The following is a 12,375-nucleotide window of genomic DNA, read 5'->3' as shown; positions in this document are numbered from 1 at the left end:
CGTGCCAGAGTCTGTGACAGCCCCTGGGGATACAGCTGAGAACAGGCAGACAGGTCCTTGCTACTGCAGAGGACCAAAGCCAATTCTTTCCTTAAAATCAGTGCTTTATTCACTTACTAGAATATGTGTGAATGCAAGCATGTGGAACAAAATTAAAAAGATCCAGTAGCAGATAACAGTGAACCCTCCTGCCTCTGACTCTGTCATCACATATGGCCTTTGGAAGCAGCCGTTCCACGTGTGTGAATCTTCCAGACATATTCTATGCATGTACCAGCAAAGATGCATACACAGACCTGCTTCTTACAAGCACCTTCCTATGAATGACTGTTCACCATAATGTTTTTTGAAAAGTTATATCCCTTTCAAACAACTTTTTTTTTTGGAACATTGTCATTTTCACCCCCAAACCCACAAACTACATATGCTATAAGAAGTTTTCATGGGCTAAATTGTGTCCCCCATCCACCCCGCAAAACTTCATATGTTGAAGCCTTAACCCCCAATACTTCAGAATGTGACTGTATTTGGAGATAAGATATGACGGATCACCTTTAAAGAGGTGATTAAATTAAACGAGGCTGTTAGGATGGGCCCTAATCTGAACTGACTAATGGCCTTATAACAAGAGGAACCTTTGACACACAGAGACACCAGGGAGGCTGCATGCCCAGAAGAAAGACCACATGGAGACACAGCAAGAAGGTGACCATCTGCAAACCAAGGAGACAGGCCTCAGAAGAAACCAACCCCACCGACACCTTCATCTTGGACTTCCAGCCTCCAGAAGTGTCAGAAAATAAAATGCCTCTTGTTTATGCAGCCCAGTCAGTGGTACTCTGTTACAGCAACCTAGCAAACAGATACAGAAGGAATATTTAACATGATGGGTGTAGGTCAAGACAGGCTCATCTGACAACACTTTCTAAGCACAGGGAACAGGTGTGAGTTGTGCAGCAGGAACAAACCCCAAACTTTTGAGTTGTGGCCAAAAGGCAAGTGAAGGGGTGGTGAGGGACATTCTCATGACCCTTCTGGCTGGCTCAAAGGCTGCTTCCTGCCACTCAAAGCACTACTATGTTCAAACTCCATCTTACCCTCAGGGTGTTTTCCATGCCACAACTTTACTGGAAGTGCAATTGGAGCACAAGATAAGCATGAATTCCGCAAAGGTTGTAAAATAGTGGAAAGATTTTGCAGAAAGATAATGTTAGCTTCTAAAGAATAAGCTCTGCACCTCCTCCGTGACCTATCTTGGGTACCACAGACCTTCATTGCATTGCATGTTATGAACAAATTGTATTTATTTACTTACAACTTATTGCTTATTACTTATATAAATTCAATTTTAATATTTACTTGATACATTTTTATCTGTGAAAAATTGAGGGTATCCTGAGTTGGGGTTAAATGCATTATTTTTTCCCACTAAAATGAATAAAATTTTTTTTTTTCACTGAAAAGCCGCCATTGAAAAGCTTAGTAGCTCATTATCCCCAATGGGGATGACAGTCCCTTTGACACCACCCTGTTGGGGTGCTGGGTACCTTGTCACTGTCTAGGCCCCTCATTGGGCCTCCGCTGGAGTGGTGGGTGGGGGTGTGGCTACAGTTCCTGCAGAGGTGTTTGGCTGGAGGAAAGTAGCTACTGTCTCGAGTTTTCTGTCTTGCTAGGCTGCCCCTTCCCTGGTCCTCTGGCTAGAAAGAGTGGACTTTTGTTGGGGCTCCGTTTGTCTGCTCAGGCCTCATGGTGTTTCTGGGTCTCCAGTTTCTTTAGCTCCAAGTCTGGGATATCTGAGCCAAGAGGAAAACCCCAGGAACTCACCAGTGTGTCATTCTTCAGTTCCCAAGGTCCCTGGCCTGTCTGTCTTCTTTCTACCTTTCAGAGTCTTCTTAGGTTTCTTTTTATATACAGTGTCCAAGGTTTGGGGTTGTCTATATTTATTTCAATAATTTAAGAGTCATTATTAAAATATCTGTAAAAATCTGGTACCCTGAACTGAATCCTGCTGACTAGGCATACCCTGGGCCCTTCTCAGGAGGCCTGCGTGACATTTTTCATCCTTGGTGTCCAAGTTCAATCTTGTTGGTTTCTGATATACATTCCTGGGCAAAAGCACTGTTGCCTTGACACTTGGGTGGGAGACGCAGCCCCTCCATTCCCAAACACACCCCCCTCCTCACTGGCATTGCTGAAATATTCAGTTTCACTCCCCATGGCAGGTAGGAGCTATCAGCACCAGCACCTGGAGAAGAGTTGGGCCCCATGAGAAAAGTGCGGCCCTTGAGTCAGGTTCCTCCCAGTGATTCTACCACCAACTGGCCTTCCGATTACCCAGCCCAGCCCAGCCCCAAATGCCTGAGTCAGCGGGGAGAGCTGCAGCCCTCATTCTGCAGCGTGTAAGGCAACCCCCATTGGAAAGCCCAGAAGAAACTGTGGCCCACAGACCACTCTCCAGGGTGCCTCGTGCCTGTGACTTTTTGTGAATTCTCCCTCCTTTAACTTCTCAGTTACTTTCAACTAATTGCTCCTTCCATTCTCTTTGTTCTTTCAATGTGAGTTATTTTTAAGCCCAGAGAGGAACCTTGGAAATTCCCTGGCAGATAATAATTGATTCTCACAACTTTCGTCATCCTTATTTAGAATTTTTGTGGCGCCTGCAGCTATGGCCCAAGAAATGTCCCCAAAGGATGGTTGACCAAGCCCTTCCCAACATCCGTCTTGAAACTGCCTGGTTTCCCACTTGTCGTATCAGGGATTTCCCTCTCTCTACTCAGTGCACTCCTCCACCCCCAGAAAAGAAAACAACTTCTATCTACCTGAAGGGGGAAGGAAGTAATTGCTATATGGCTAGTGGTCAGGGGCTCCAGAAAGAAATCAGCTGGCTCCTGCAGGGCTTCTGCTGTTCATTCTTGGAAATCTGGAGGGACCTGGAATTCCATGTCTTCCTGGTTCGAAAGAGCTTGGAGCCAGCCAGCCGTGACAATATAGCAATGGCCAAGAATGCCCCAGGCCACTTGGCATTAGTGGGCGTTCTCAGGCTCACCCTTGCTGGGCGGCGGCTCCTTTGCACATGTGGAAAGTCATCCGTAGGTGGGAGGGAAGCCAGGGAGTCCACCTCAAGTGTTCCCTTCTAATTGGGTAGGAAAGACTAACAGGTTCAAAATAAGGAGGTCTTGATATGGAGCTAAATGGCAGATGGAATCAGCTGGGTGAGCCCTGGGAGGGCAGGGAAGAACCCAGATGCCACTGGAGGAAGAGGCACTAAGACTGTCCCTCTGTCCTCCCTTTTCCTTCTTCCTGCACAAGGCCTTGCTTAGTTCTCAGGGTGAGTGATTGCTGGCACTGGCCTCTGTGTGCAGGCAGGCCAAGAACCTTTCTTTCCATTTGACAGATAAGACAACTGAGGCTCCGTGAGGTGCACTCCTACAGCAGAGGGCCTGCCAGGGGCTCCAGGAGTGAGCTAAGCCTGTCAACTAATCACAGCACCTTGCAGCCACCTCCCATCTGTTTCCCATTCGCCTTTAGACACAGCCTCCTTGGCTGATGAACACTCAGGGACAAGGACCGCAGTGACCTGTAGTAATGGAGAGAAAGGGCTGAATGGCCACTGAGACCTCGGTGGTGATAACTGCATGAGGTCCAAATTCTTTGCCTGAGAAGGAGCCAAGAGGGCTGCTAAGGGCACTGGAACAGACTTGGAGTTAGGCCTCGTTCCCCAACAATGGAGACCTAGGCTTCCCTGCTCTGGCCATTCACAAATATTTGTCAGCGGTCGTTGGCTGGGCCAGCCAAAACCAGCTCCTCTCTCTTCTGTATTTGCTGGCGCTGGGTTTCGTTGATACCTTCATTCAGGGGCCAGCTGGCTGCTCCCCACGAAACCTGCGGGTTTGGGGTTTGGCTGGGCCAGGGATGAGCCGCTTTTGCTCCCAGCAACCCGGCAAGGAGGCTGCACTTGGTCTCAGACACATGGACATGTGGGTCCTGGGTTGGGAAACATACTGGACACCCAGTTTTGCAGCCCTGCAAGTAAGAAGGGCAAAAACCCAACTCTCCGCCTCTTTATTTCTGGGGAAGTCTTCTTCGGGTGAGGAAGAACAGCACAGGAGATAAGATTAATATTCCATTTGTGCTACTGGCAACACCTGCTGTTAGGAAAATAATGCTTTTTTTTTTTTTGGAGAATGGAAATTGTCGGTTTATGCTTTTTCCATCGTTCATTTAGTTTATTCTTTATTCTTTGGGTTCTGAAATCAGATGTCTTGTTTTACTCTAAGACTGCTCTCTTTTATACAAAAAAACAAAAATGTTCTCGGAACACCACAGCTGCATTTTGGGAGGTGGGTGTAGGGAGAATAACTTCAAATTTTGTTTTAAAAAAATGGTTTTAACAGCAGTCCAAATGGAGACAAATGTCCCTCTGTTCGTTTTTTATTTCATAATCGTTCCCAACTAGATATTCTGAGTGCCACTGACTTATTATGGTTCTCTCCATGTCGGACATTTTACCACATAATTTATAGGTCTGCTTAAAAATTTCTGAAAGCAAAATTCCTAGGGCAAGTGGTTTTAAAACTATGCATGGGCTCATATTTCTTGCCTTCAGGAAAAGTGATGACTGCTTATTACCAGCGTAGGCACCTCCACTCCTGCCCACCTACACATGCCCTGAGTGAGCTCTGCCTGCCCTGGCCCAGTCACCTGGGACAACGCAAGGGTTGCGGTGAGGCTCGGAGGCACAGGCACCAGCAATTTCTCTGCAGCTCAGGGGCTGCTTAGTCGAGCGATGGCATATAGGACCCAGGAACAAAAGTTGCCACACACACCCACCCCAGTTTGCAGAATGATGGGGAAGCTTAAAAAGGAAAAGTATAAGGGAGGGGAGGTTTTCTTCCCTCATGAGGGAGTCAACCAAGGGACATCATGGTATTGGCTGATGAACACTCAGAGACAAGGATCACAGTGACCTGTACTAATGGAGCACCCATGGTGCGCGCAGGGCTGATTCGGATGATGGGTGTCCCCCGCAGGACACTCCTTGCCAGGTCTGTCTGGGGGATGGCAGCCTGCACAGAGCCTGGCACTGTGCCACTCACAGTTGCATGGGCTGGGTGATCTCACCTCTCTGTATCTCTGTTTCCAGATGTGCCAGTCCCCACCTGAGGGGCAGTTGTGAGGATTACATGAGTCACAGCATGACGGATGAGAAAACCAAGGTCCAGAGAGGTTGCTTTGTCCTTCTAGGGTCGCCCCGCTAGTTAGTGGCAAAGCCCTCACTGGAACTCAGATTTGTGTTTTTGCTGTAACACGCCATATGACTGGATTTAACAATTACTTATTGGAGATCTCAGTGCTCTTTGGAGAACTGGGGGCATCGCTACAAAGCTTAGGCAACGCACGGGCCCTGTAATTGCCAGAGCCATCATTATCATGATGGCGGCAACAGCAGCACTGGGCCAGCTACTTCCTGAGCACTCCCTCCTAACAACGCTGAGAGGAGAGGGCCAGCATGCATCAGAAACACTCCTGCCACCGTGGGCGGCCAGCCAAGCTGCAGACTCTCCCACTCCAATAGATTTTGTGGCTCTCTTTGCTCAGAGTTGGGTAGAAAACAATTCAAGATTGAGGTCTTTGCCAGCCTAGGCAAAAGTTCATGTAAGAAGTGTGGTAGCTCACTGCATGGACTAAAAGCTTTAGAAATCAGATGTTTACCTCGCCAAACGATGCTCTGGAATAGACGAAAGGTCTGATTGGTACCTCTGCACCCTACAGGCAAAGACTTTTCTCACTAACTGTAGAATGAATGAATGAATGAATGAATAATAAATGATGCAGAGAAAGGCTGGTTCATTATTGTTTCATTAATTAAACACATGCTGAGACTCTGTTCTGCCCATAGGTTAATCAGAGATGTCAGTGGGTTTGCCTGAGGCCACATAGCTCCTGCAGCCCTCTGAGAGAAGTTGGGGTGGCGGCAGGGTGTTTGTGTGACAAAGCTGTTCAGCTGTCCCTACGGAGTCCTTCAGCACTCCCCTAATCCTATCCAGGTCTTAAGGTCCAGACCTGAGCAGGAGCCTTCCCCAGCTCCCTGGGTCCTGCCCGAGCCCTCCAGACTCCTGATATGATTACAGTCTGGAATGCCCTACATCACACCCACGTCTCTGCCACCAGAGTGTCTTGTCTGTGCCTCTGAACTGCTCCCAAAGCATCCACTTCCTTCAGATGAGGCAGAACCTTCTCTCTATCTTCCTTGTGGTCTGGGGAGGGAAGGTAGCGATGACTCCAGCGCACAGGGCTGCTGCCTTCATGAAGCTGAGGGTCCATTTGGAGAGACAGATGTGAATCTATTAGTTACAGAAACAGGTCTCTAGCTTTATCCCAGGACAAGAATCACGAAGGAAAGGAAGCAGAGAGCAGCACAGGCCTATGTTCTACTCTGGCCTGGAGGCAGGACTGGCCACATAATGAGCGGAACCCAGTGCAAGATGAAAATGTGGGCCCCTGGTTCAAAAGCTATTGAGAAAGTCAAGACAGCCATATTGGAGCATAAACCAAACGCAGGCCCTGGACTCGGGCAGTTCACACACTCTGAGGGTGGTCCTGAGGCCACAGGACTCAAACTCACATCACAGGGATGCAGAAGAATGGTTCATAGCTAGCATGTAGGAAGCAGTTACAGTAAGCCAGGCATGGCTTTCGTTCAACCCCAAGAGAGGCACTATTGTTCACTCCATTTTCCAGAGAGGTCTTCAAGGCACAGAAAGGGTAAGAAACTTGCCCAAGGACACACAGCTTGCACCAAGCAGAGCCTGGGTTTGAACTTATATAGTTTGGCCCCGAATGTGTGCCCTCAGCCACCACACTGAGTGTTCTGAGAGTGTAGGGCAGCTTGCACACCATTGCTGAGCCACTAAACCCAAATTCAGAGGACCACAGGCCTCAGCCAAAGTCAGCAAGGAGGGAGCTGTGGGCTGTCCTATGGCAGTATGTGGTGCAGAAGCAAAGGCGGAGGGCTGAGCCAGGGCCCGCTGGGAATGCGGAGGCCGGGGCTGGTGAGGGGAGAGCCTGGGAGGGCTCTGGATGGGAGGGTTGGAGATCCGGCCAGCCAGCCTTGGCTCCACTGCGTCTGGGGAAAACCACGGAAGCCACTGCAGCCCTTGGTTTCCATCTGTGCTGGGAACAGCCCTTTCCCACCACAGTCTGCTGGTTCCTGTGGCTGGGGCCTGTGGGGCAGGGCTCGGGGATTGTTTTTCGGGTGGCCCCTCTGGCTTCATTGCTGCCTCGTGGGGAAGGGAGGAAAGCGTGCAGACTCCTGCCACCTTCCTCCATCTTGCGGCAGCACAGAAGGCCAAGGGAAAAAGGCTTTCTTGGGGATACTCTATGGGGTTCTGAGCTTCACTCAACTGCGGACCCATTTCTGAGGCCTCCCCTCAACCCCACTGGAAATCCAGGGCTCTTGGCCCACATTGCCCAGAACCAGTTTGCTGTGCAGCTTTGGCCAACCACTCAACTCCCCGTGGCTCAGTATTCCCACCTGCAGAATGGGGAGACCAACCCTGACTCAGGTTCTTAGGGTGGCCTCCCACCTACAGGACTCCTGCCTGGATCACAAGGCTAGTCTGAGGCTACAATGAAATGAAGCCCAGGAAAGCCTGTGGGGAACAAAAGCACGTTATAAATACGAGGTATTATTTTTGTTCCAGGGTGAATCCAGCATTCCAAGAATCCTCAGCCTCAAAAGTTCTGAGGCAATGTGATGTCATGGGAAGAGCACGCGGCTGCCCTGGGGAGTCGCCAGGCTCCGCGTGAACCTGGTGGAGTGTTTCCAGGGGAAGGCCCTCGCCCTTCCGCTCGGCCTGCCAAGCCCTGCAGTCTCCCAGATCCGGCCCGTGGACCCTCATTACAGCCTGCTGGTGGCTCTGGGCATCCCCCGAGCTTCACAGTAGTTCGTGGTAGTTTGAAGTGTGGACTTTGGAGCCAGATCCCCAGAGTTCAAATCCTGACACTGCACTTTTAGCTGTGCAACTTTGGGCAAGTTCCTTAACTGCTCTGTGCCTTAGCTTCTTCCCCTATAAAATGGGAACAAATAGAACACCCATCTCATAGGGTTCTTGTGAGTTTTAAAGGACTTGATACAAGTGCTATATTAGTGTTTGTTTGTAATATTATTATGCCATGGGTTTTCCAAGCAATAGAGCATGAATCCTCCAGCTATGCAGAGGGAGGGATCACACTGTGCACCCATAGTACAGATGGGAAGACAGGGGCTGTTTCAAATGTTAGGTCAAGGAAGAGACCCCAGGATGCCTGGCTTCTGTTCTGATTTTGGGCTCTAAGGGCTGAGCTTTGGGCATAGTTTCCCACCATGAAAGTCTTCATCACCCAACATTCACTACCATCATCCCGAGGGAAATACTGTGATGGGGTCCTCGCAGCTTGGGGTCCACCTTCAGTGACTTCCTTTATCCCCAGCCCAAAGCCTGGCCATTCGAATCCACCACAGCTGGCCTCGGCACCCTGGCTGATGGGCCTTAGCTGGCCCTCTGCTGTCTCACTCACCCTACGAGTTGATTGACCTGGAAGTTGCTCTCCCGGAAGTCACCCTTTCCTTGCCTGTTTTAATCTTACCACCTTGGTGTGGTGGAACAGCCCTTAAACTAGAAAAGCTAGGACCAAGAGGAAGGCACATGGACAGAAAGTCGCCTAAAAGTTATTTAAAATCCCAGGTGCGACCAATCATGGAGCCTGTCTAATAAAAGAGGGCTGGGGAGAAGGGGCCAGTGGAGGGAAGGCTCAGAGATGCAGAGATGCAGCCTGGGCTCACTTAATGAAGGAACTTTCTCATGGGGAGGGCTGCCCCGCAACAGAGGGGTCTGTCTGGGGACATGGTGAGCTTCCTGTCATGGGAGGTGTCTGATCACTGACCAACAGTTAGAAACTGCAGTGCCCTATACCTCACTAGTTAGCTGTTGCCCATTCTGCAACCAGCACCTCATCCAGGAAGCCCTCCTGGACCTCAGCAGCCCTCTAAGAAGTTCTCATCTGGAGAGAAAGCCTGATGTGGTGAAAACTTGAAAGCTGGACACCCTTGGGTTCATATGCTGGTTTTGCCTTGGTCTAGCTGGGTGGTCTTGGACAAGTCACTTAACTTCTCTGCCCCTCTGTTATCTTATCAATCAAATGGACCTCACAACAGCTATGCACATGGTAGCTGTGAGGATGGGGTGCGCTGATCTTCGGGAGGTGCCTTCCCAGGGAATGGGCCTGCCTCCATTATCCCATGCTGTCCCACACCTCTAGGCTTCTGGCTTTCCTTCCACTCTCAGGGCTGGAGTGAAGGTGGAGTAAAGGTATAGTGATACTCAATTTAGCACCATCATTATCCCTCCCTCCTTCCCTCCCTCCCTTCATCCCAAGTCACCATGGTACTCAGATTTAACAAACACTGAGTGGCCCCCACCTGCTGGGGGCACACATGCTCACCCTTGATCCTCACAGCAACCCTAGGGGAGCCTTTCCCCCTTGGGAGAGGTTGAGCAGCAAGCCCATCCAGGACCAGGGCCCGAACCCCCGTCTCGCCCCTGTGCTCTTCACTCCAAGAGACTGACCCATCTGCGCTCTTCTAGAAAAACTTCCTCACTGCTATTTAAAATAATCTAGTAGGAATAACTGAGAAAATGCAAAGGATTGGGCATTTTAATTCGTCAAAGTCCATCTTGGGACTGGTGGAAAGGGCTGCTTTCTCCATTACTTTGGCCGTCAATGGGGGTGACTTGCAGCTGATGACAAAAACCTCCTTTTTTTGTTAAATAATAATAATAATAATTATTATTATTATTATTTCTTAGAGTCAGGGTTTTGGTTTTTGCTCTGTTACCCAGGCTGGAGTGCAGTGGCATGATCACAGTTCATGCAACCTTGACCTCCAGGGCTCAGGTGATCCTCCTACCTCAGCGTCCCAAGTAGCCAGGACTACAGGCTCGTGACATCATGACTGGCTAATTTTTTTTTTTTTTTTTTTAATTTTTGTAGAGACAGGAGTTTTGCTATGTTGCCCATGCTGGTCTTGAACTCCTGGGCTGAAGCAATCCTTCTACCTTGGCCTCTCAGAGTGCTGGGATTACAAGCGTGAGCCGCAGCCCCTGGTAGCAAAATCCTCTTGAACAAGCCAATTTCTCTTCTCCTAAACTTTCTGAATGAAGTGTTTCACTTCAAGGCCTGGGCATGAAACTGAGTAGTGACCCCAAGACTCCAAGTTGTCGGGAGCTTCCCTAGGACAATGAACATGTCTCAGTGGCCTGAGCTGCATGTGGGCCACCACCCTGTTGGCTCCAGTGCAGGCCCTTCCCCTGCCCAGCGTACCTCTCTACTTCTGGCTACAGGCCCTCCATGCAAGCCTGCCTACTGGGGTTTCCCAAGTTTCTTAGCCAGGAACCTACTGGGGAGCTTGCTGGGGCAGAAGATGGGGCGCTGGAGGCTCAGCACCAGTTGGCAAGCTGGCCGATGGTGGCTTCCTCATCCATCATAGTTTATTCTTGATTCATTGAAACCACATTTGAGCTAACGAATGAAGAATATTGCTTCTCAGGCTGGCCTCTCCCCTGAGATCTGGGTAGAGCCACATACCAGCTTTGGAGTCTTCCTTTGCAATCCTAAAATCTGATCAAACTCTGGTGTATTTGTTACGTGTCAGGGCTCAGGTAGCAACAAAGCAACATAACATATGGTTCCTGCCCTTGGGGATCTTAAAATCTAGCGGCAAAATTGCTGTGTCTACTCAAAGAACCATCTACGACAGCGTGTGGCGAGACATGGGGTCTGGTGAGTTCTCGGGGTGAGGTTAGGGAGGGCTTCCTGGAGGACGTGAGGTAGCGGAAGGACCCACATAACTGAGAGGAATATCCTTAAAAAGGAGAAGAGTAGAGACACCAGCAGTCATTGCGGGTGGGATGGAGACAGAGAAGTAGTGGGGATGGGAGGATCCCCCTAAGACTGCAGGGGAACTCAGCTCCCTCCTGGGTCAGGGGCCAGGGGGCTGGACTTGGCATTTTTGACCCAGAGCTTCAAAGTCTCTGTTTCTGGATGAAGAGACCATGCCACACTGAGGCCTCTCTCCTCCATCCTGCTATGTGGCCGTGACTATCATCTTGCCACGCTCTGACCTGAAACCTTTGGTGACAGTGCTCCCTCTCACCTAATTCCTGACTCCTCCTGGCCAGCCTGGACCTCCTGTCTACCAGGCAAGAGCTAGAGAGGTGGTGCCACCATCATAGTGCCGCATCTGCTTGTCCCTGCGCCTGATCTTCCCCACCCATCAAGACCCTCCCCACACGTTCTCACTTCAATCAGTATGCACGGAGTACTTCATCAGGCCAGCAAGCTGTGACCCTGGTGTCCCAAACATAAGCATCTCAGAGGAGGGCAGCACAAGAGAGACACTTTTCAAGAGGGAAAGTGTGGAGCCTGGGGCACCTCTGAGAGCAGGCAGGTGTCATGGGTGTGCCTGGGGGCTGGAAAACAGGTAACAGCCCAAGCTAAAAGTGCTGACCACAGGGTGATGATAAACCTTGTCCAGCCCTTCTTGGGGAAAGGCCCCTACGTGAAACAAAGATGGCCCCACAGATGGGACACAGAGGAGCTGGTTGGGCTTCCTGGGCTGTGGAGCCTCCAGGCTCTTGGCGGAGAATGCCGCCAGCCGCCTCACTCCATTAGGCCTCACAGCCCAGCCACCCTTCTGGGACTGCCTCCTCCACTCATGACTTCATTACTGACAGGTTCGCTTGTCCCTGGGAAGGGCTGTTTTTCCATCCTGGGAAGGAGAGGAAATGTGAAATGGAGTTAGCTGGAGTAGGGCCTCCCTGGGCCACGTTTTTCAGCCAGGGCTGGTGGAACTGATGGGGCCATGGTGAGACGTTATCACAGAGAGGACTCCTCAAGGCTTCATGCATAGTGGAACCCTCAGCCCAGCCATCTTGGGACATGGCTTCCCAGCAGATAGTTTCTTTGTCTAGAACCTTCCAAAATACAAGGGACTTGTAGCAGGACGCTGATAACCTTCACATTAAACACCACTCAGCTAGGAGACAGCCCGTGTATTCTGGGACAAGGACCTGCTCTCCTAGTTCCCAAATGCTGAGGTCCTGAGGCTTAGAGCAGTGAGTTAAAAGTCAATGAAAGGCTTTCCCTTATGATAAAAGACAACTAGTACATTTAGAAGGAATGATGGAATTAGAAAAGCATTTGGCAACCACCATAAGAATACTTGTTTCAAGCAAGAATCATCAATGGAAGTCAGTGGATGAAAGTTTTGAAGAAAAACAGAACATTGGCGTAGCCTCTAAATATCTCCCCAAAGATATTTCTTAATTACAAAGG

General features: G+C 50.0%; 1 protein-coding gene across 9 annotated transcripts in view; it reads right to left on the bottom strand.

Moving 5' to 3' along the window:
- The window catches only part of CTIF (cap binding complex dependent translation initiation factor), a 328,591-nt gene that overhangs the window by 105,334 nt on the left and 210,882 nt on the right, over positions 1-12,375 (bottom strand). The window lies entirely within an intron of this gene.

The sequence above is a fragment of the Pan paniscus genome, chromosome 17, assembly GCF_029289425.2.
Source record: "Pan paniscus chromosome 17, NHGRI_mPanPan1-v2.0_pri, whole genome shotgun sequence".
Classification (NCBI taxonomy): Eukaryota; Metazoa; Chordata; class Mammalia; order Primates; family Hominidae; genus Pan; species Pan paniscus.
Note: the sequence above shows the minus strand (reverse complement) of the source record. Positions and strands in the feature narration are given on the sequence as shown.